Source organism: Siniperca chuatsi, linkage group LG11 (assembly GCF_020085105.1).
Source record: "Siniperca chuatsi isolate FFG_IHB_CAS linkage group LG11, ASM2008510v1, whole genome shotgun sequence".
In the NCBI taxonomy this organism is placed as follows: Eukaryota; Metazoa; Chordata; class Actinopteri; order Centrarchiformes; family Sinipercidae; genus Siniperca; species Siniperca chuatsi.
The window spans coordinates 24,688,676-24,713,511 of NC_058052.1; the positions used below are offsets into that span (position 1 = coordinate 24,688,676).

At 40.0% G+C, this 24,836-nt stretch overlaps 1 protein-coding gene and 1 long non-coding RNA gene across 2 annotated transcripts in view; one reads left to right on the forward strand and one right to left on the reverse strand.

Moving 5' to 3' along the window:
• cdh11 (cadherin 11, type 2, OB-cadherin (osteoblast)) overlaps positions 1–8,026 on the reverse strand; it is a 90,079-nt gene extending 82,053 nt beyond the window's left edge. The window contains exon 1 of the mRNA XM_044215134.1: positions 7,495–8,026. The gene's annotated coding sequence lies outside the window, so the exon portion shown is untranslated. The remainder of the gene's footprint in view (positions 1–7,494) is intronic.
• The window catches only part of LOC122884787, a 272,561-nt gene that overhangs the window by 175,315 nt on the left and 72,410 nt on the right, over positions 1–24,836 (forward strand). The gene's annotated exons all lie outside the window — the stretch shown is intronic.

Consider the following 24,836-nt stretch of genomic DNA (forward strand, 5'->3'; position numbering starts at 1 on the left):
CCATGACATCGGACACCACACATCATAACAATTTGTGCATTCTGCCTTCAAGCTATTTGTTAGGGATGTTCATTATGCAGCTATTTATGTCCTCTGTGCACTGTGCCATTCAATTTAATTTCTCACTTTATTGTTAGTCTAAACTGTGGCAAAACAAAGGAAAAATGTGCGGGGAGGAACATACGACAAATGGTCTTGGCATGGTTTTTAGACCAAAAAGCCACCAGGACGCAATTTTTTTTGTTGTTGTTGTTGTTGTTAAACTATCTATCAGACTGTTTATCTGCTTGTCTCTTCATCCACCCCTACGATGCAGAGTCCTCTATCTAACCCTGCTCATAATCAGATAAGCTCTATGCAACATTTGCTGTTTTGGCTGACCACTAAGGCTGTGTGTGTGTGTGTGTGTGTGTGTGTGTGTGTGTGTGTGTGTGTGTGTTTCCTTCTTTTGGCCTTGTGCAGCTTCTGGTTTCAATATTACTGTGTGTGTCTGTGTCAGCACGCAAAATAAATTCTGTTTCCAGGTGTTTGGAGTCGCTAACATGGACAGAACACACACATATACTCACATAGTATGAATGCATGCACGTACACATGCAAACAGAAACTCAAACACACACACACACTGTGCCTTGAGGCCATAGCCGTCTGTCCATAGAGTTCACCTTTACAAATGTGTTCCATCAGCAAAATTAACTTGCTACAATTAACATAACCATGTTAATTATGGTAATCAACAACACACCGTCTGCAAATACACACTCAAACCAGTGTGTGTGAGAGAGTGTGAGATTTACATACTGGCAAGCTTAGGGGAGAGAAATGATAGAAGGATGAAGGTGACACAGAGAGAAAGAGAAATAGATGAAAGAGGTTAGTTGATTGAAAAGTGTGATAATTTGTTTAAGTCAGTTGTCAAAGAGAAATTTGAGGACATCACCTTGGGTCACCTCCTTTTTTGGTATTTTCATGCATTTTATAGACTGAATGATCTGAATGATTGAAAAAAATATCCAAGAGGTTAATCAATAATGAAAATTAATTGGTTGCAGAAAATGGGGAAGGGGAGGAGAAAGACAGTAGAGAGAGAGCGGGGGGTGAGACAGCTATGAATGGCCGCTTCAATGGTGGCTCCAAAGACAAAATGAACACACACACACACACACACACACACACACTGTTAATTATTATCCTGAATAATGAGAAGCAAACGACTCATTAAATCTCTCCTTGACCCGCACACAGAAACTAGCCTCTTTCCTTCCTTCCTTTCTTTCTCACTGACTCCACTGAACTTCGTAGAAAATCTGTCAAAACCCGAAGCCTTTCTACTGTGAATTATTAATTGGAATTAAAACAAACCCAAAAAATTCCCTGACCCCAATCTGGAGCAGGTTTGTACCAAACTGATGGCAGGATGCAGATAAAACCTCCTGAAATTCAATATGTGAGATGAACTTTGTTCTTGACCTTCATCCCATACCCCTTCTCTTTCTCACTCCTTCACTATTTTTCAGTGTCTCTCCCTGCTGAATACTGTCTACCAAAGCAAAACTGCAGTTAAAATTGGCCGTTAAAAACAACCTTGCTTTTCTTTCTCTCATGTGTCTGGTGTCATGAGACCACAAACCACCTGACTGCACCTAACTACTGTCACAGAAAACAAATTACACTGGATTACACAGATATGCTCTCTCCCTCACACACATGCACATGTATAAAAATCTGCACAATATATACACCTGCAAAATCACATTGGAATTATATTCACTTTCACATACAGGCATGCATGCGTGGACGACAAAGTTGTGATCAATATCGCTCTCTATCTTGAGTAATCAATTCTCATTTTAATCCGATTGATATCCCTGTCAACACTGCATTCTGATCATCAATAGTGAAATCGATGAAATCGCTCATTAATCCTGAATTAACATTGATCCAGGCTCCACCGTTGTCACAATTACACCACAGCCTGTTCTGCACAAGCTCCTCTCGCTCATGTATGGGAGAAAAGGTCACACTAACTGAAGAGCAGCTACTCCTGGAGAACAACTGACAAAGCTTTAATATTAGCCAACACATTTCTGCTGCAGCTTCTGGCATTATGTTCCCAGAATGAGAGGTGATAAAAAGCAAATCAGTTTTAAAGGTTGACATTTAATTGATACTGGAGCGTTTCTGTGCCGCCTTTTTTTGTTTTTTAAATTGCTCTAAGTGGTGTCCTTGTTGTTTTCTGGTATTATTTGTGTCTCCAAGTCTCCAAGTCCTTATGTGCATCTATCCAGCTTATGCTTGCACTACTTAAATTTCTTCAATGTGACTTTCTTCATCAAATAATGAGAGCACGGGACATATTCATGAATTACGCTGTTACTGGTTTGTGTCTGTGCCCAAAAAATGAAAAGTATTTTCCAGTTTACTGACTTTATCTTGCTGTTTAATTGATGTCCTTTTCAGGGTTACAGGTATTGAATTAAACCCTGGCATGTATTTGTTGTTGAAGGCAGGGAAACGCCCTCAAAAAAGAGAAAACACAGATGGACCATCATTTACTTTGAAGCCACTGAGCACAGTATTTTTGGAAAGACAAGGCTTTCAACACGCTGTCTAACATACTTTAACTCTACTTTTGATTGAAAGATACAGTTGTGAGCTGTTGAATATACAATCAAAAAATAGGATGTTTTCACAAAGTTATTGGACTAAAGAATGACTGAAAATGTCAGTCTAGGGAAAAATTTGGACTAGACTGACTAAAGTTTTTAGGTAATAATGGCAATGATGGGCTGACTACATCAATTTATTAAAACCTTGTTTGTCATATGTTGAACTTGTGGGTAATTTAGCTTCTCCAGTTCACCTACTATATCTTTCATGTCACTGAAATGTAGAACACTGGAGGACTAAGTGAAACCACATGAGCACAAGAAAAAGAAACATACAAACTGCATGCTTAAAGGAAGGAAACTAAACCCAGTACATTGTAGTGCGGGGAAACTGCATCAACAACAGTGAACCACCTGTGCTGTCTCAGTTCTCCTCACGTGCACCCATACCCAGGAAATCAATCCCCCCCTTTAGATACAGTCTTTTTTCTTTTCAGGGCAAGTAAAGAGATTAGAGGTCAAAAACACTAATTACTGACTCTGTCATTTAATCTGGTGGAGGCCAGAGATTAGAGTTATAATCCCACTGCAGTGCCACAGGAAATTATAAAAATCAGTGTAACATCTACCTGGCTTCCTATTATGTTGTCTTGAGTAGACAAGTAGAAGAGGATGGGAAAACAAAGATCTGAAGAGAGAGAGAGAGAATAACCAGTTGTCTGTTATTCTGCCTCTGCTTTCTACTGAAGCCATGATGGACCCAAACAACAAAATAGTGCAGAGGCAAAAGGGAGAAATCAGCTCAATTCTCCCTCAACGCTACCCCCTTTCTCTGCTGTGCCCCCCCCAGGGAGGTAATGGGAATCTGAAGGTAACAGAAGCCAGTCACGGTGGACATGCTTATCCAGACAGACTAGACTTTTGTGTGTGTGTGTGTGTGTGTGTGTGTGTGTGTGTGTGTGGGGGCGTGCAGATTGAATCCTACATCCCTGGGGAGCCTAACTACCTCTCCATCTCTCTGACTGGCCCTCTCAGAGAGAGAGAGAGAGAGAGAGAGAGAGAGAGAGAAACACACAGAGAGAGAAATTTGGAAAGAATTCGAAAGAAAGAGCAGAAAGAAGAAAAACGAGAGCAGAGCAGTCGTTGCTGCAGCAAAGCCCAACAGCTCCCTCTGTCGTCACCTAGAGAAGGTCTAGTACCTCTTTCATTCATTCCCCTTTTTACTTCTCTTTCTGTCTTCTTTTTGAATTCGGTCTCCTCATCTTCAACACCCCCCTCTGTTTTTCTGTCCAACGTCTATTTTTCCCTATTTCACTGTTTCAAAGAAACTAGTTTACAATGCCACGACTTATGAGAATGAGCAGCTGGTGCCTAATTAAATATAAATATAACGATTACAGTGTAATAAATTAATCCCTCTATCTCGCTGCCTCCCTGGTGAGCTACGTCAGCAGTGTTTGGAGTCAGTTGCCTTTAAACTCATTCCAGAAGGCGAGGTTTTTTTCTTTTTTCTTCAAAATTCAATCCTGCACATTTCAAGAATGTGGAAAAATCAACACAACATTGGCCATAAAAGTGGCTCACAGCCAGTCAAAGTCAGACTGAAAATCAAAAACCATGACATCAAGCATATCCTATGAATGTTTTATGTAAACCATAACCCTCATCTGCATATGTTGTTTGTTTTGTCTACAAAGTCAGTCAATTAAAGAACATTAAGATTTCATATATTATGTTCCTTTGCTAAAAGATGATCTCTTATAAACAGATCAGGTGACTCTATGCTGTTATGCACTTATTGTATACTCACAAGAAGGTCTCCACAGACACAACGTAATCTGTAACCTTGATTTGAGTGTGCATCTTAACTTGACTACAACATCATTCACTGGCCTAGTTATGTCTTTTCAAACATTGCTTAAGGAACGTACATGTTCACAGGTTTAATTATATCTATAAGTAACACAGCCATGAAGCAGAGTCTTTCCAGTGCCAGGTCCTGAAACCGCTTCGACAGATCCAACAAATCTGACGACATTTCTGTGTCAGTTTCTGTGCGATTTCTTGGCTGAACATCAGTGAAAAATCTGATACCTCACCCACCCCGCTTTCATCTGTCATCCAAGCCAGGTTTCTGTATACCGCTCACCCTACATAGCATAAAGATGTACTGGTACAAGGGGATTCTGTGTTTCTGTCCTGCTTTTAAAGTATACAATCACTTTCCCGGACTTAAAACCACACTTTTGTGGGAAGTGCAAAGGGAGCTATGTTCGTTTCCGAGACAGCTAAGTGAAGACAAGCAGTTTCTGGCTGCAGCTCTCGTTTTAGCAGTGGCTCTTTTTAAAAAGTGAGACGAAATACACTGCTGATAGAAGTCACACTGCCCTCCCCCTGCATCCTCCTCATATTCTGATAGGAGTCAAGCTCTTTTTCTTCTCAGCTCTGCTCCTCCGATCGCCTGCCCTGTTGTTTCTCCTCTCGCCGCCTCTCTCGCCTCATTTCCTCCCCGGCTCCTCTTTCTTTCCTCTTGATCCTCTCCTCTATCCAAACTGAATTACTATGTGACTGAAATACTGTAGCTTGAAGAATTAATTAGTGAATTAAGCAAATATCCAAAAGCACAAATCGGGTGATACTGTGGTGCTATTTACAAAAACCCTTTTGTGGAGCCACAGTGAGAAGGCTCTGATGTTAAGCCCAGTCATAGAGCAATATAAAAAGCAGCTATTCAACACTAGAAAAATTAGGGACATTCTTTTCTTGTGATGTGCCTTTTAAGTGGCCACTGAACCACAACGTAAACTCACCGAAACAAAAAAGAAAAAAGGGGAATTCTGCCGTTCTCTGCAATGCTGACCGGTCTGTAGGTTAATTAGCAAAATGCAAGGGGCAACATAAACAGTGAAGCGCTGTCTGAAAAGTAACCACATAACAAGGAAATGTGGAGGAAAACCACAACAACACTAGAGTCAACCAAGCTTTTCACCTGCCAGAATGTAACACAAGAAGTTACAAACCCTTTTTTCTATTTAACAAACTGTACCTCTCAAGGATCTCTCTTTGTGCATCTTTCACTCTATTGTTGGCTGCAGACTTTTTTTAAAGGCACTGCAAGTAGCAGCACTGCACACCAGCCAAGCCTAGCTGGTAAGAACCCCCTCTCAAATAAATACAACAGCAGCAAATGATTTTTTCAATGGCTCCCACAAGACTGAAGAGTAGAGAGAGAGAGTCAGGGAGTGTGGGGTGAGAAGAGATGGAGAGACCCAGGGAGAAGGAGACAAAGAGGGGGAAGATGAAATGCAAAGGGGGGAGAGAGGTAGAGGAGGTGGGGGAGAGAGGGGGGACATTTCATAGCGCAACAGTGTGGGAGACAGAAGGAGAGTGAGGTGGAGGGAGAGGGAGAGAGATTATTGCTTGCTTGAGAGCAGCAATCTTGAGCTGTGCCATGAATACCAAAGACTGTACAGCCCTACAGTCAACGCCTCTGTCTCTTTGCTCCCCCATTGAAAACGCAGCGGAATTGCAGCTGCCAAAATTATACACAGATCTCTCACTTACTCTCCGTTGAAAACGACTCAGCAGCAGCAGAGTACACCATCCATCCATAATTATTCATATCAGTCCAGCACACTCAGAGGCTCAACCAGCAAGGACACGTTTTTAGTAGATTTCATTCGATGTCTGTGCAACAATTAAAACATGATCTAATGTGGCCCTACAGGGGCGATAAGCCAAACGCACGGACCTAATTGAGTGCAGAATGAGCCTGAATGAGCCCACGGGTAAGTGATCTGTATGCAATTTTGATGCAGTTTCACCGGCGCTGGCGGTATTCAGATGTACTGAATACTAAAACGTATGGAGTCTTTAGGGCTTCACATTTCAAGATCTTAATTCCACAAAGCGATAACGAACCCTGCAAGAGCAGTCTGTGTGAAAAATGAGAGAAAAGACGCACGACTAAGAAAGAAAGAATAAAGAGAAGAAGGAGGTTGTGTTTGTGGAAATACACTTTGCAGACTGAACGGGAGATGGGAAGTGGCGTAAAAACGCTTTCTGGTAGAAATAGGCATATATGGCGAATAAATGCAAATATAGCCGTCACTCCAAAAAGTAACGACTGTCTCTTTTGAATTATTGAAGTGACTGAGTTAATTCTTTACTTTAGTTAATGATCTGATTTGACCGTGAAACACAGACACATCAAGTCCATGTTGACGGTGATCCAAAGAAAAGTTGTGCGTCGCCGTTACGCGGGGGCGCCGGGAGGCACCGAGACAGCGAAAGAGAGCCTTCGCCGAGATTAGCGACGATAAGTGGCCAGACACACACATACACGCGCTGTAGGACGCGCACGCACACACCAAAAGAGCGCAAATATGCAGACACACGCCGATACACACAGCGCTGGAAATGTTAAACAAAATGCTGTCTGTGTTATGTGAAAACCGCACAAATCCAACCGTCATCCAGTGGCCCCGAGGACCGAAGAAAGTCTGCACTGTTACAGCCAGCAGCACAATTACACCCAAGTCTTCATATATTTTGTTACCGTCGATAATGCGCAACGGCTCTGTGGGGTTTTCGTAGCTTATTCCCTATTTGCTCAAATATAACTAAGTCCGACATCCTCTCACAGTGACCTTTTTAATATGTGTATGCAGTGTTTTCTGTGACAACCCCGTGCTTGGATTCATCCAGAGTCGAACCAGAATCTTGGGAACCGAAACATTTCAATTCGTTCTCTCTCGCCGTTTTTACGCTCATTAAAGCCTCTGCAGAAGGAGACGCACGGACAGCAAGGGGAGAGAGAACCAGACTTGGGGAGAAAAGAGATGATGGGGCAAAATCCCAGTCCTTTAACTCAAGCGGTCCTTACCTTGGAAGTGAGAGACTCCGTGCGCAGCCCGTCTCTCCAAGGAAATGTTCCCAATACATACAAGCCAGCAGAAAACGATCACTTCTCTCAACTAGTATTGCTTCTTTTCTCAGATGTCCAACACATCCACTGATTGAAAACCCAGTTTTTCTGTTTGTGTGCGCTTGGAGAAGAGGGTTGTTTAAAAAAAAAACCAACAACAAATCGGTTCTCTTCAAACCCAAAATGTTCTCTCTCTATTTTTTTATCCGTTGGAACGCAGAGGCAAAAATACCAAAGCAACAAAGCGGGTTCAAAGATGACTAAAAAGGGCAAAAAGATGATAGACAGAACAGTAGTGCGTCTTGATAAGGTTCCGAGATTGAAGTGATGAAGAGGAGTGGTGTTGGTGGTGAGGAGGTGGGTGTCGGGAGAGAAAAGAGGGAAATCACTGTAGCATCCCGCCCTCCTTTCTGGTATCAAATCCGGTACCGTCAGCGGCGTTTATCCGTCCTCCCTCCAAGAGCCTCGGAAGCGGAGTGAGGGAAGCTGAACAAGCGCGCACCAACGAGAGGAGGAGAGGAGAGGAGTGGGGGGGGGGTCGCTGCCGATGGAGGGCGTTGGAAACTAGAGTAACCCTCTCTCTATTCGGTCTTGCCAAAATAATCACATAATATCTTGGATATTAGGATGCTATTTAAATAGCCTGTCATGGGACTGTGGGAATACATTGCGGCACCACAGAGGACAAATAAAAAATAAAATAAAAGTATCTAGTGCGATAAAATCCTACTTTTGACATCCACAGATCTGATAGAATATTAGACTACATAGAAAAAATATATTTATTTAAATGTATGTAGATGTATCTGATAGTGTTTGTAAAAAGCACTTAGTAGGCTGAGTAAGATGTCTTGTATATAATGCTGAAGTGTTTAGGTCACATTATGTCCCCATTATTGTGACACTGCACACCGGTGCTGTCTCAGATCAAAATCCAGACTAAGAGGCTGCAGCAGAAGGAGCCCTGCAGGAGGGTTAAATGAATGCAACAGTTGCTCTTTCCTCATTGGCTGAGAGCAGCGTCCAACTGCTGCCAGAGCAGATTTAGAATCGCATAGGCAGCCAATGAGAGGAGAGGAGGCGTGTGGGGAGTGAGGGGTGGCTGTGGAAGACCCTTCTTTCTGAGAGTCAATTGGCTGAATAAAAGTCCAATTTAAATATCTCCTGGCCAATGATAGTAGAGGACAAAAAAACCTTTGGAAAAAGAAAATCTCATCATTTCAGTAAGGTGAAACACATGGTTTATGACTCTCTCCATCTATGTCTTGTGGAAGTATTCAGTAAAGCAACACTTTTGATTTATTCATGTATTTAATTGATGCTTTGGCTCGACAGACTCTTTCGAGTCAGAACCTGACTCATTTGCTACCTAAATTTGTCTTTGCAGAGCTGTGGCAGAGACAGCTTTCATGTGATGTGGATTATTGTGTTAATGTGCCATTAATGCCTCACTGTGTGTCTGTTGTCATATGAAAACATTGTACATTGATTGCCCTCTCTTGCACCTTAAGAAGATTACATGGGTTCTTGTTCTTAATGTTTTGTTCTCATTAAACACTTTAATTTCAAACTTGGATTAAGCAAGCCTGCAGTCCTTGGCTCCTTAAAGGCTGACTGATACAAAGTTTTAGTGACATAATAATATGTCTTTCCAGATTTTCACAGAAAAATGGTGGTAGCTCACATGGTAGAGTGCGCACTCCATGTACAAGGCTGAGTCCTTACCACAGCGGCATCCAACCCGTGGCCCTTTGCTGCATGTTGTCCCCCCCTCTCACCCTCACACATTTCCTGTCTCTCTTCAGCTGTTACTATCAAATAAAGGCAAAAAGGCCAAAAAATAATCTTAAAAAAAACCCCAAACTTTATCAGTTTACTTCCATGCGTTCCATACAGAGGGTAGGTAACATTTAGGAGGAGCTATTGGAAATGGAATATAATATTTATATATACGTTTCCATTAGTGTATAATCATCTGGAAATAAGAATCGTTGTGTTTTCATTACCTTAGAATAAGCCGTCTACAGAGGGAGCGGGTCCCCTTCCACAGAGGTCGCCATGTTGCACCGCCATGTTTCTATAGTAGCCCAGAACGGACAAACCAAACACTGGCTCTAGATTGGGCCTTTTGCGTTTTTCGCGAGTTTCGCTGCCACCGTAGTTTCTCCTACAAGCTTGGAACTGGAGGGTGAGGTGAGGGGTATTCAAGTGGTTGCAAACTGCAATTTCACCGCTAGATGATTTGTAAATGTCTGTATGCATTTTGGCCGTTAATGGAAGATGTTCGAAAAGCTCTGATATAGTGCTCATTTGCAAGAGGGACAGCAGGGGCTTTCATTCAGTGGGGAACAGTAGATGATAATACACATTTTCATCATTGCATTCAGCAGGCCTTTATTACTTTGGATGCAAAATGACATAATTAGATTAAGATAAAGGGCAGGTTGTCAAATGTAATTAGAGGATATTTTTGGCCATAATGAATGAACATGTAAACAACTGCAGCCCTTTTTTTGCATACAGTCTCTTCATTTCAGGGTGTCTGGTATGCAGACAGATTTAAATTAGTTTCAATGAATTAGTCAGTCTCTCCATGTATTTAAAATTCTTAATGCACACTAACTTCTCCTCACATTTTTTTTTAAGTCCGAGCCGAAGCCTGCAAGTGCGAGGGACAGTGAGGCAATGCTAAGAACTAAAAGAGGAATTGATTTGTTTCTCCTCTTCAAAGACAGAGGAATTTCATGGTTTTTTAAAGCTTATATGCGCTCTCACCTTTTTCGCTGGTGCTGAGTGAGGATAAAACTGTTCCACCAATTTTCACCCCAGAAAATAACTGGACCAGAAAACATTAGGTCTTCAATTTTTAAACTGTGTTTTTTTTCTTGGCGAGGTTTGTGGAGGCATTTTTTGTTTCGATTAAAAATATATATATCAAAACAACCGTAACGTTTAGATTTTTCTTTAAAATTCAAAATGGTGTCTTAGCCATTGAAATAAAGTGATAATATGCAAGATGATTGCTATACTTTAGACGCTTATAGTACATCACAGCAGTGCCAAGAACTCCCTTTCATGTGTTATTACTTACTTTAAATGTCAACTGAGGAGCTGCCACTGGAGCAATTTGGGGTTGAAGTCATTGGTAAAGAAAGGAAAGTGTAAAACAACTGTAACTGAGGGGATACCAGTTTGACTGGACCACACCAGTTTTGTGTCCCACTCCCAGCAGGGTCATTATAAAGCTGCGTTGCACCCCTAGTGTGAGAGGTTGGTACAACCCAGTTTAATTGCTGTCCAAAGCTCCTGAACTTGTCTGGGACATCTTGGTTGTTATAAATAAACAGGCAGTTTGTTTGATACAGTAAGCTTTGTTTTGTCAGAGGTATTGGAGTGTGAGCATTCAAGTCAGCCGATTAGTCACTCTGGTCAAGACAAAAATATACAGTTAGCTAATTTGAGCTTTCCACCGAGGGAATGTTGTCTACACGCGTCTACGATTAATGAGACACATTCTTTGGTTTTCACATTTTTTGCCATAGGTTTGTCAGGAAGTGTATGGTATGATGGATCATTTTATTCATATTCAATTCCATGTGACCTTAAAACATACCTCTGGTTGTTTTTTTTATCATATGGACCTTATCTATCTTATAGTCCTCACCCTATTATGACACATGTTTATAAAAAGATTTGAAGTCAGGCCTTTCACATGCAGTTTTAATGCTGTTTTCACTAATGCTTTGACATGTACTTGTTTACTCTTTGCTAACTGGCTAGCTGTCAACATGCACTCCAGAGTAAAGTCATGCAAAATATATAATGAGGGCTGTCAGCTCATGGGTAAACTGAAAATGAAACACAGACATGACTTGTTAGAGTATCATTATATTAAAAGGAGAGAAAACTGAGTAAAGATTTACAGAAGGATATGGTATTTCTCTTAAATTCAAACCACAATCTTTTAAACCACAAGCTTGCTCCTTAAACCTTCAAGCGATCTCCATCTGCATTTGAAACTGAAACAATGCATATTAGGGAGAAGTACAGTAATACTGTGTGTGGTGGCCACAATGAGAGTCTGCAGTCTCACGTTGTAAACATTCAGCTGAGGCAGCAGTTCTGAGAGGTCTGGAGTCGAAAGACGATTCTGTTGTTGAACACGCTGACCCACAAACCCCAAACAGAAAGGGAATATTCACCGGGAGCTGGGCCACCCACAGGATGCACACACAACCATATACATATATGGACACTAGGACATATTGAAAACAACAGAAAAACAAGCTAAAAATCAATTTAAACTTAAAGAACGATTGCAAGAGCGTGCAAAATAAAAGACATGGAGCGGAAACAACAGAATGAGAGAGATCTTTTCCCCTCTTCGCCTTGATGATGTCACTGCTCAGTTATAAAGTATTAACACCTCTAACTGCAGGCACACAGGCAAGGCTGCATACTGCACCATTTTAGACAATTATGTGTGTGTGTGTATGTAAGAGACAGATAAGTGAATACATGCCTGCCTGTTTGTGTTTGTCTGACTGCATATATATGTGTGTGTGTGTGTGTGTGTGTGTGTTATTTTGTTGTGTTTTAGCAAGGCTGTATTTGTGTGTAAACATAATTATAGTTGACTGTGTGTGTGTGTGTGTAGCTGATTCAGTCATGACTAAGGGTATTTAAAGCTTAGTTTGGCTGTTAACATCTTACGGGTGATTGGTCATGAGAGAAAAGAAACACACACTTACAGAAATTTGCTACATTTACTGTACAGCAAGACCTGAGTGTTATTTACATTTTGATGCTGTAAATGGTTTGATTTTTCAACTAAAAAGTCTCTATAAATGCATGGAAACAGGCATACATTTAGTTTAGGAACAGCTTCAGTGTTGATCTTTGTAACCTGTCAAATGGGAAAAATGTTGGACGTTGGTTGGAATTCAATGGATGGATTGGCTACATGTTCAATAATGTCACCAAGCTCTGGATTTATATTTCTATCTGTCAATTAACTTGCTAGTTGAACAGCCTATTTACCTCATGTCCTGAGCAGTATCTTTCCTCATCATGGCCTGAGAGTGGAGTTATTCAACCTGCCGAGTGTAAATGCAAAGACATGACACTAACTCACTTGTTTTGTTCTGGGTAGAAATGACTTTTTAATAAATTGGTGTAGTTTTATTAATTTTCATAAAAGCCCCTGACCACTAGAAAAAAGATCAATGTGCAAGGCGATATCATGCCTAAAAGTGATCATTTCATCACACAGTTGAGAAAATGCAAAATGCTTGATGGCATAGCAATAATACAAAAGGGTATTAATGTTATTAATCACAAAAATCTGAAGAGCTTTGAAAGCACAGAGGCTTTCCTTTGGAAAATACTAGAAACTAGAGTGATCTTTTTTGATAAACTTTTATTCAATGTTGAATAAGGAACTTAGATTAAACCTTCCAACTGCAGTTTTTAAAAAGATTCTACAAATAAACAGACAAGAATATTGTATCAATGTGTTGCTTCTCAGTAGTATAGATATAGTTCTCAACAGCACCTTTGCATTTTATTGCCTTCATGCTCTTCCACCTTGTTCACCACTCACTCGCCTACATGTGCTCTATATAAAGCCCACAGGATATATGGTGAGAAAACGGTCTATTCTCCAGATACCATAACAGGTGTCATTTTCACATTTTGTGTTGTTGATTAAAAACCTGATATGTCAATGTTTTCTCATGTAAAAGGTGGCCAACTCCTGGAGGATACTCCCTGACATAGTCCCAGTTTATGGAGTGACCTTAAATAATCTTCTACCCAATTCTTGAGTTTTTCTAAAAGACAGAAAATAAGCTTTTATAAATTTCTCCTAACTTACTATAGTTTAAACAATCTGATCTCCTTTGATTTTACACTGCTGATAGAAACAAACTTCTTACAACTTTCAAATTGCATGTTCAGGATAATATACTGGTTCAAGCTTCCGGTCTTTGATGTGGAATCCAGTCAATTTATTTTAAACAAAAAACACACATATCTCTGTCTTCATTCTCATGTTTTGGTTATGTGTGGTGAAGCTGCCTGAGTGATTATACAGGGATTATGGACTGGGCTTTTAAGGGCACGGTTGTTTGTTTTAGCTTGAGCCTGAAGGATACCAGGGGCTTTAAGGGGATAAAAAGAGTGGGGCACATGTTTGGTTTTATTCCTTTAACCTACGTCTCAAGTTTCCCTCCTTCCTTCTATGTCATATTTCACATTTTAGCACACTTACTATTTCTGTGTATTAACCCTCTCTCCTCTCGTTTCTGTTTCTCTCTCTGCCTCCTTGTCCCCCTCCCCTGCAGTGTTCACTTAATGGAGGGCTGCAGTGACCAATCAGTAGCCTGGGATTATCACATAGTCTGCAATAATTGAATCTGGGCTGTCAGCACGGTAACTGAGCTGGGTAAATTGAGGGAGCTGGGGCCGTCTTAGAGGGACAGAAAATGGGAGAGGGATGGAGTTTAATTTGGAGATAGACAGAGAGACACGGGAAGATAGAGAAATAGAGAATGCTACAAAAGACTGAGACATGAAGCCAGGAAGCAGTGACAGAGAGAAGGAGAGGAGAAAAGAGATCCATCCATCCGCCCATCCATCCATATTCTATTCCCATTTATTCCTATTCAGGTTCATAGCTAGGCTGGACCCTGTCCTGAAAAAAAAAAATGGTCTGAGCAAATACAAGCAAGGATGGAGGGATGGAAATGAAGCTTTCTTCTTTAGGGATAGCAAGAAGGGAAGGAAATCAGAGTGACACAGATAAGAGAGAGAGAGAGAATTAATGAGGCAAAGGGGCGAAGATAGAGAATTAAAGAGAGAGATCTAGAGATGGAGAGATGTGGAGAGGGAGAACAGAGAGCAGCCTTGTGTATGAGTTAGCAGTGAAGAGCAGAGCTGCATAGCAATCACTTGTTTGCTATGCTTTAATCAGCCAGATAATACTAAACATTAGCTCGCCTCCTACACTCTAGACTCATTTAATCAGAACCCTAACTCTGTGTATTAGCCAACTCTTTATATATCAGTGTCTGCAGTAGTGCAAGGGCAGTGGAAAGTAGGCTTTCAAAGAAGCTTTGCGAAAGAAGTGAACAAAAAAAACTAAACAAAAAGAGAGATGATACTGGCCAGACCTAATGCACACCGATGCTAATTAAATGCTGGTTAAGTGCCGGGTACTCTGGTTTCTAGTTTTCAGGGGGTTGGTTCTGCATAAAAACCTATACAGTACTTTGGATCTACACTATGTGTCTACCACTAAATGCCAGACTTTTCTGATTCAAACAGTGGGAAGCAGCCCTATAATTTACATATGTATTGTAACACACATACACACTGATCAAAGTATTTTTCAATTGCAACACTTTCAATATTTACCACATATAGCACTTTGGATGCCTAATTGTTCAAAATGACACAATGTTGTGTATGTTCCAGGAATGTCAAGATTTCCTGACCAGCGCTGACTTTCTTACAACATAAAGCTGACATCTAAGAGGGAGAGAAGAGGCAAGTACATAATAAACAACCTCCCAACACACACACACACACACACACAGCCAGCAAAGCGCACCACATCATACAAAATGCCATTCTCACACACTTGCCAGACATGGGAGATTAGGCTTCTGACAAAATATTGACTATCGGGTTTCACTGTATAAGTATCATTCTGTGCATAGCAACTTTCTTTCTCTTTTCCTTAATCTCTCTTTCTCTCCTTGTCGTATTCTGTCCGTCTCTGTCTTACTGTCTTTGGCTTTTTCTTCCCCAATCACATACACAGACACAGCATGCCTTTTACCACTTTCTACCTCAATTCATTCCAATTAGAAAATATTGACAGGGGCTTGCTGCTACACACTGCAGCTAAGGAATACGTCGGGGGCATTTTAAGAAGGCCCTGCAAAGGATCCTTTACCATGATGACTTTTATTTCCTTACTAAAACCACACTTTCCTTCAAGACATCCAAAATGTTTTCATGCTGTTGTGCTTGAGAAATTGGCAGCCGTGTCCTATTTGCATTTGGTAGTCACAGTCAATGGGGAACCAAAGTATTTCAATCTTTAAACCACATGCAAGCTATTTAGTTTACACTCTTCAGTTTCTCTTCAATTGTTCCATTACTTTAACAAAGGTTAACTTATTTAAAGCATACCAGCTTTCTGCAGGAGACTGGCATTTTTCTAGTGCAAGTCAATGGGGATCCAAAAACATTTTACTTAACTAGATGTAAATGTTTTCCAAATTGATCGAGTCACAGTTACCAACTCGTAATTCCTGCTGAAGTGCTAATTCGTGCTGATACTTCTTATGTCCTTGGAACAAACTTTTGCCAGTGGCTTGAAGTCAACATGAATACAAATCATTTTGTATATTTGTTTAACATTTTACTCTCTTTAACATTTGTTGAATGTATTTGAATACATTTGGCAAGGCATTTTTGTTTTCTTTTTTCAATTTGTGCATAAAAACGCCTACATGGAAACGCCCCAAAAAATGCTTAAATATTACAAACATGTTTTTATGGTTGAGGTGGAAAAGTTGGGGTAACACTTTACTTGGATAGTCTGCCTACAGATAGGTTATAGAGTATTTGTAACATTTCAACTGTTTCGCTGTTGTCTGTAGATGACAGATTATCAATAAAGTATATGTGACATTTCTTGAACATACCCTAACCAAGATGTTTTTTGTGCCTAAACCTAACCAAAGCTTTATTTGTTAAACAGTTGAATTGTTGAATCTCAACTAATAAGCTGTTGAAATGTTTACAAATACTCTATAAACTTATCTGTAGGTGGACTATCCAAGTTAAGTAACCAGTTGGCATAAGATTTGATAAAAGCTAACAAATAGGTTCTTTGAATAGACCTTCATGTTGTGCTACCTGCTTCTTTTTCTTCTAGTGCAGACAAAGCATTCATGCTTCAAGCTGTCACTAATTGTTGCAGGCCTCTACTACACCAGAAAGCCTGATTCAGTTCCAGACAGGGGCTTTTGCTGCATGTCACCCCTCTTCTTTATCACCATAGCAGGGGATACACACACCACAGGGTATATGTGGTTCATGAAGAGTAAGCGTAAGTTGTGCTCCATTAATTACATTAGGCAGTTGATGGAAGCACTGATTCACATTTTATTTTGGTGAAATTTCAGAAATATACTCAAAAGATGTGCAATATTTTAATGAAAACATAACTTCTGATTTTGCACAATGCTTTGTCACTCTCCAGTGGTGTTAGAACAGCTTTTAGGGCATCAGTGCAGCACACTGTTTAAGCCAAAACAATGCTACGCACTACTAGAGTGTGCACTACTCCAACTGATGGTAAGCAAATTTGCTTTTCAGGCATTCAGCTGACAATGTAGATCACTCCGGATAAGTGCAACTCGGTATTTCTGAATCCCACCATCACAAATAACCTGGAGACAAAGAGGTTCAAGCTAAGACCTAGACACTCTTCCCTTCAAGGAAGATATTTTGCCTTCATCAATAAATAACAAGCAGCTAAATTCAAACTTTACAGCAATTGCCAACACTGATGAGCCAGCTTTGAAATCCAGCAGACCTGCCTTTCAGCTGTCACACACCCACAGGTCTTGTATCAAGCTCTCACTTAATCAATTTAAGGGTGAAAGGTGTGTTTTGGTTTTCAGTGGGGGGTACACCATTTTGTTTATGTTGAGATTTCAGATCCCTTTTAAAAACAGCACAGATAATTAAAGATTGAATCCATTTTCCATCTGTAAACACACATGGGCACCCATGCAATCATTTGATGGGGATTTAATCATACGTATCACACTCATATTGATGCTGTTATTGTTGCAAAGATAATTAGAACAAAGTTTTCCACAACTTATCGGGGTCTGTTTAGAAAAAAACAACCAGAAAATCATCGGTTTTACTGGATGTTAATCTTGGCAGCACTCATTTCTCTGCACTTCTCTCTCTCCTTTTTTTTACGTGGCAGAATATCCATTTATCCCGTTTTGGTCAAGTTTTCCACTAGGCTGGTTAACGTGTGAAAGCCTCCTGCATTTTCCTTGTCTGCGTGTGTTGTATGCTGCCAGCTAATGTGAGAAACCCACTTCTGTTTTCTTTAGCTGTAACCCCCTGCTGAGCACAGGCCGAATAGGACACACACACACACACACACACACACACACACACACACACACACACTCCTGTTTTTCTCTCAGTAGGACTCCTCTATTCGTCTATCTCTTTTTATTATCTTATCCCTCACTGATGACTGAGTGGAGCATGCCTGCATACGTGTGTGTGTGTGTGTGAGAGAGAGAGAGTGATAAAGAAAATGAATGAGTAACAGACGCTGTGATCCCTCTTCCTCTTAATGTCCATCAGAGCTGCTACACTTTTCTCCTTAACACTGTCTTCTCCTCTCTTTGCCTGGCTCTCTTTACATAGTCAGTTCATCAACATTTACAGTACATTTATGCCTTTTCTTCTCTACAAGGCTGTTTAATTTCCAGGAAATAGGGAAAGTTGCAATCCTCTGCCCTCTCGGCTGCCCAGTACAACCACAGCCTGTTCCTGTTGTCCACACTGGAGCCTTGCCTTGCTCAAAGGTACTTAAATGGTAATTGTTCACTTTCCCCCACACACATTTTCCCAGCCTGGCTAGGGAGTTTAATATTTATGGTCAAGAAACCTACACTTTTGCTACTGCTAAAACTGAAAAATAAGGAAAGTCATGCAACAAAGAAGATGAATCGCAATCAACCCTGTGTCTTAGCTTCAAAACCACACTTAACTTCTGTCTCTTATTTCAGTGTGAAAACGGAAAATAGTGCTAAATTGGTTTGAAATCAAACTGCCCTGACTTTGGCAAACCAAAACTTCCCTGACTTTGGCAGGAAATAGTGTGTTTATGTAGGATCCCATCACTTACACTAAGAAGCTGACTGAGAAAAAACATTTTCAGGGCCATTAAGTGTCATACCGAGCCATGATAACATGCATTTCAATTGTAGCAGATTACTCCCTCAATAAATCAATGTTTTATGCAACACAAGTGTGGTCATGCAGGCAACTAGAGAGAAAGCGCCATTTATAAAAGTCTGTTCATATGTTCATTTTATTTTCATTGCTGTTCCCACATCTTGAGCTCTGATTATACTTGCTCACAGCACGCCTCAGCGTGGGTATCCCAACTACTTACAGGAAGTATGAAGCAGAAGTGAAAGGAAGTGGGATCGTGTGTTCTCAACATAGTAGTTCATAACCAGCATGGAATAATTAAAGAGTGTTAAAAAAAAAAAGAAAGAAAAACATCAAAAAAAGCTGGCAATGTTACAGATCTGATCTTCTGAGGAAACCACAAATCAAACAAATCAACTTCTCTGTTTAAATGTAGCTTTAGCATAGTCATGGATTTGTATTGAAGATATTCTGTGTATCTATGGCTCTGAAGAGGCAACACGGTAATCACTGAAAACTTATGTGGCAAACTCTGCAAATGTGCACACAGAAATCCTCTGAATCCAACCCCGAGTTTTGTTTATTCTTTAATTAGAGAATTGCGCCTTTATCAAGAATGGGTTCTGTGTGGGATGCCATGGCAACAAATGGTGATAAATCAGACGAACGCTCTGAGGTTCACTTCTAGAGCAACTAACAGCAAGACACCACCACATTGTACTCACACATGCATACAGATAGACACACTTATTAAGAACAACAAACAGCAAGACATCTCAGGGTCAAAATCAACATTTACACTCAGAATGGAGAGAGTCAGTGTGAGGAAGAAAAAAGACTGAGGCAGAAATATAAGAAAAAAAAGACAGGATAAAATAATAACAGATTAAATGCATCTATATTCGGAATATCATAGATGTTACACTGTGTTTGCATATGTGTCTGTGTGTGCAATTGTTTATGTGCTTGTATGCAATGTGTGTTGTAATTTCAATAGATGTATAATTCAGTGGAGGTAGGTTATCTCTGTGACTCATAAACAATCACAGTTGCATCCAGGAGAAAGATTGGAAGATTAAAATTTGATATGTGAATATGACAGTATGTCTGTCTTTGAGGAAAGGAAGAATACAAGTCAGGAAAGAGACAAAGAAAAGGTAGAAAACGTCTCATCTAAAAGATTGATTGCATTTGGTTCATTCATGAATCAGGACTCGTATTATATTTTGGTCTTCAAGAATAAGAAATGATTGGTATTGCTCAGATCGTTAACAGCTACAGCTATTATGTTCCAGACAATGGAAATCATGAAACAGGTGATTTTGCTTAAAGAATGTAAGAAAGCGTTTGAGGTCTGTCAGTCTACATACAATTTACATACAATTTGTACTTGTGGTGTGAAAAAATTGGAGATATGCTGATTTATGCATGCACCCAGCATATTGAGAGATATATTAAGAACAGGATGCTTCTGTTTGCACAAAGTATTTAAGTCAACTGTTCCTAGTTCCAATAAGGCAGCTCCCAATGGACAGCAGTTAATTGCCACTTTAGATGACTCAAATGAGAGTGCAAACTAGATGAAACTGTCGAGCTGACCTCAACTTCAATGAAATTTTGAGGGTCAGTGCATCCAAACTGACAGCATTATGTTAACAGCTTTGAAGAATCTATTAGATCCCTTGTGGATTACCGGTTAAAACGTGTCTTCAGGTGATCAGTAATCTATTATGGATTTGCTGTTAATAACAGAGTTTCAACCATGTGCATATTGTTTCAGCTCACTTCAGTGGATTTGTGCATTCCCTTTGGGTGACAATTATCTCACAACAAGCGCTTGTATTCCGGGCTCAAGAGACAATTAGCGAGCAGTGAGTTAGCGATTTGTCATATTTGTAACATAATAGCACAACACAACCACTGTGGGATTGGTTGAGTTATGAAGCTGCCATGTAGATCCTCATAAGGAGGCACACACTCTCTCTCTTCCCCTCTCTCTTTCTCTGACACACATATACACACAAATAAGTATTTAAATAAAAATGTTACATGAACCTGCTACAAGCCACTGATCAGATGACAAGCCAATGTAAAATCATTAGAGCAATCCTCTGAGCTAAAGTCCAGACCCTCAAGAATGCTTTGTTAAATATGAGTACAGAAAAACATGTGGGTTGTAGGAATGAATCCTCGGTTTATATGATTTTGTTCCCATTAAAATTAATTTTCTTGTCGATATTTTCTGTATGACACAGGATATTCTAGCACAGTGCAGAAATGATTAACATTCATCCCTCTCGCTGCAGCCAGTTACTGTGAGAAAATGTCAGACAGCCACTGCTAAAGGTAGAATGCCAGAATTGCATGGGTGTCGTTGGAAAATCGATTTTAAAAGTTGATATTGTTTTCAAATCTCATGAGGTGTGAGAGAGGTAGTGAAAACATGATGCATATGTCTGCCATTTACCTGAAGTCAGCGTTTGTCTGATAAGCTTTGTGCTTCTCTTCAGTAAGCTGTTTTACACGTTACTCAAACCATGGCTGTCTAGTTCAAAGGCACAGCATCACCAGTGATAGATAGGTGAAGAAAATGCCTCGGCAAAGTTGCACAATTTACTTTGCCAAAGGCCCAGCCATTTAAAATATACCATCAGCAGGATTCAATTAATTAAGAATATTTTTCTTATTATAAATTTATAATGAAACAGAAATTCTGTCACATTGTTCCACATGTATTGTGGCTGCCAATAGGAAGCTGGTTTTCACTGACTTCTAATCACAGAAGAACTGTTTCTTTGCAAACCACGGAAACACCTCAGCAGGACTTACGGTCATAGCCAAAGTGAAAATACGGCAGAGACAAAACAATTTCACAGCAGCTTACATATTTTAAATGAATGCAAATGTGAAATTTTTACATATTCTGGCGGTGAAAATGTGCCTCCACTTCCTGCATGTTAACTTCCTTCCTGCTTGTTGGACTGAAATCCAATAAAAACACAATATTTTCCTGTGAGTATTAAAATACATTTGGGTGTGTTGGTATCAGTATTAGTACTGGTAGCAACTAAGAGTTAAATGCCTTTTTATGGGAGCTGACCAAACATGTGCTTGTTATGTGGCCACAACTACAAACAAGCTGCCATGGGTACAACAACAACAAAAAACAAACAGACCTTTCCCAATGCAAAAATATTAATATTGGGATTTGATTCATACTGAAAATCCACATTTTAGTGTGGATTTAACTGGAGTAAATCATCAAAAATCATATCGTGCATGTTAGTACCAATAAAACAATCACAAGTGAAACTGTTTGTAATTAACCTATTTGGTTAAGTTATTTTGGTTAAGGTCACAGTCTTTTTTGGGTTAGGGTAAAGATGTTTAGAAGATTTAGCTATGGTTTTACTCGTATGTAATGGTTTATACCAAAGGCCGATACAGAGAGGTGTAGACTGGTGTGGCTTCCAGTACAAGTACATATTGAATATACTGGAGGAGAGTTGTGATGTTACATTTTAATGGACTTAATTTAACTTTCCATGACTTATCACAAGGGTATGAATTACACAGGAGAACAGGCTTTTGTGCCTGGTTTACTATTAATTTACTTTAGCTGACTGTGGTGCTGTCTTCCTTGTGAAGGCAAAAAGACTAAAGCAGAGAAACATCTAATCACTCAACAGTTGCACATTCAGAGAAGGGTTTTCAAGCAGCCTGTCTTTGTACGGCACTGAATTAAAATTCTTGGTTCTGTGCTTTGGTACCAGAGTTACTGTTGTGCTGCAGCCTATACACAGGGGAGCTGGCACAAGAGAAAATGGCAGCTTAGCTTTTGTCATCTGTAAGAATGTTTGATCTTGATCTATAATTTTAACAACTTTAAAGAAAACAAAATATAACACAATGTCACAAATGTTGTGGATAGTTTTTGCACATTTACAGCATCATATTTTGTTCCTGCAGACATCACTTGGAACATAGTACGTAAATGAGAAACATTTTACATCCTGGCCTTTGAAGGAATTCTTTATTATGAAACAAACATCCCTGATGCTCCGTTACTAACACTTGTGGTACATGTTGTAAAAATGAAGAAGGATAGTGTAAACAAACTGTTTTCTCCTTGTCTGTCTCAATTCCCTCTTTTACTGTCTTCTTCTGCCATTGAGTAACTTCACTCTCACTGTTTGGCTTTGTGTCTCTCTCATACACTCTCTCTCTCGTCCCTGCCTCTCACTCCCTCCCCTCTGTCCAACTATTTAGTAGCCCTTGACTCTCTCTCTCTCTCTTTTTCTATGTTTGGCTTTATCTCCATCTTTCTCTGCCTAGTGATGGATGGCTCAGGGTGAGGGCCAGTGACTTTAGCTGCTGGACAGAGAGTAACTGGCTTCTCTCTCTCTTTCTCTCTCTCTCTCTCACTCACACATGCACGCACACACGCGCGCACACACACACACACACATGCACACACACACATGCCCCTGGGTGGTCCTGTCTGTGTGTTTGTGGTCAACTCAGTTATCTGAGTGATTGACAGGCAGCTGGCATCCAGCTGCCTTACATATAAACTATACACGGACTGAGACAGGGACACACACACACACACACCCACACACCCACACACCCACACACACACAGTGCAAATCAGCATTCTTCTACTCTTTATTTTTTGGTGCTGAGTTTCTCAGCAATCGTGTTAAATCTGGCGGGGGAGGACTGTTTGCAAAGTCAGTTACTGGCACACCCAACTTTGTATCTGTACTGTATATGTGAATAATATCAAAAAGTGTAATTTAGGACATTATTATGCTCCATTTTCAGGAAAATTGAGGGAAGTTGAACTGAAAACATTTAATTTAATGAGATCAGATATTGAACTTTATTCTGTGAAACTCAAAAGCCCCAATATCAGTATTGTGACTATGTGTTACTGTCATTTTGAATCCCAGCCTTTTTCTGTAATGAATTCTAAAGCGATACGATTGACTCGTCAGTAACAGAGTTAAATCCAGAGTCCTTCACCTGGTGTATCTGGCCTTGTTTCTGACAGCTCTGTGTGTGTGTGTGTGTGGTGCGGTCATGTGATTGCAATCAGTGTGTACTGTACATTCAATCAGTCCCTGTTATGTCCATGGTCATCATTATGCTGCTTATGTAACCAGGTCAGTGCAAGTTGAAATACGTGCACATGCTCGCACACACACAAACACACACACACACACCTGCCACAGATACACTATATGGAATCAAGTTAGTCTGACTGCCACAGCTTTAAGGTGATTGAATCTACAGCAGAATTCTGATCAGCAATTTAAAAAAAAAAATTCTATTCACATAAAAACCTTCATGCTTTTCTCCCGCACAGATGACTTATGGTATATTTGAAAAATGCATTATAAATCCACATAGTTCTGTACAAAGTTCACATTCTCAATTCTGTATACCAATATTGTGTTTGTATTGGCAAGTAAACCCAATACTGTCTTCCACACAGACATATAAAAAAGTAAGTATTATCTTGAGACCAAGCCAAACCAACAATATCTGTTTTATAAAATCCTAAAAAATACAGTTTTAAATTGGAATTTTCAGGTCCCCAAAAGCCAATTTTGGATGACATCAATGATGTCATTTAAATAAAAGTGCACGTGCTTGAAAAATGGTTGCATTCTTTTGGATATTGCACATCAATACTTTCCTGAAATCCTTGTTTTTTTCAAGAATTTAACTTTTTTTTTTCCAAATCCAAATGATATTGATCTGATGAAATGATGATCTCTAATGCATTAGCTTTGTCCAAAGCATCATGCCTTTGCCTTTCCTTGTTCATTTGCCTCAAATGCGAAGTATTTCCAAACAGCACTCCTGCTGTTTTCATGTCAACCAAAATCGGTCGTGAAGCCGCTGTGCTTGCCATCTTTAATTGGCTAACACCATAACAGAACCCGCAATATACCCCGGCCTGTCGTGAGCTATTGCTTAAAATTATTATATTCAACTGAAGCAAATGAGACAAGTGACGAGAAGAAGACACCACTGTGAGTGAGTGAAAGGAGGTGGGGGCACTGCGGTGGTGTGTGTGTCAACTCGCTGTCGGAGAGAAGAGAAAGCGCAGCCAGTATCAGTGTATCAATAGTGCGGAAAATGAGTATTGAAACCGTTTCAAATATTCAGAATCGATATGTATTGAAAAATCAATATTTTTGACAACACTATAGTCAACATTTTCGAATAGCGTCACAACACTAACAAAGTGAAAGTTGGCTCAAAGTAAAACTCTGTGGTACACTCTAGACAGGGGTTTG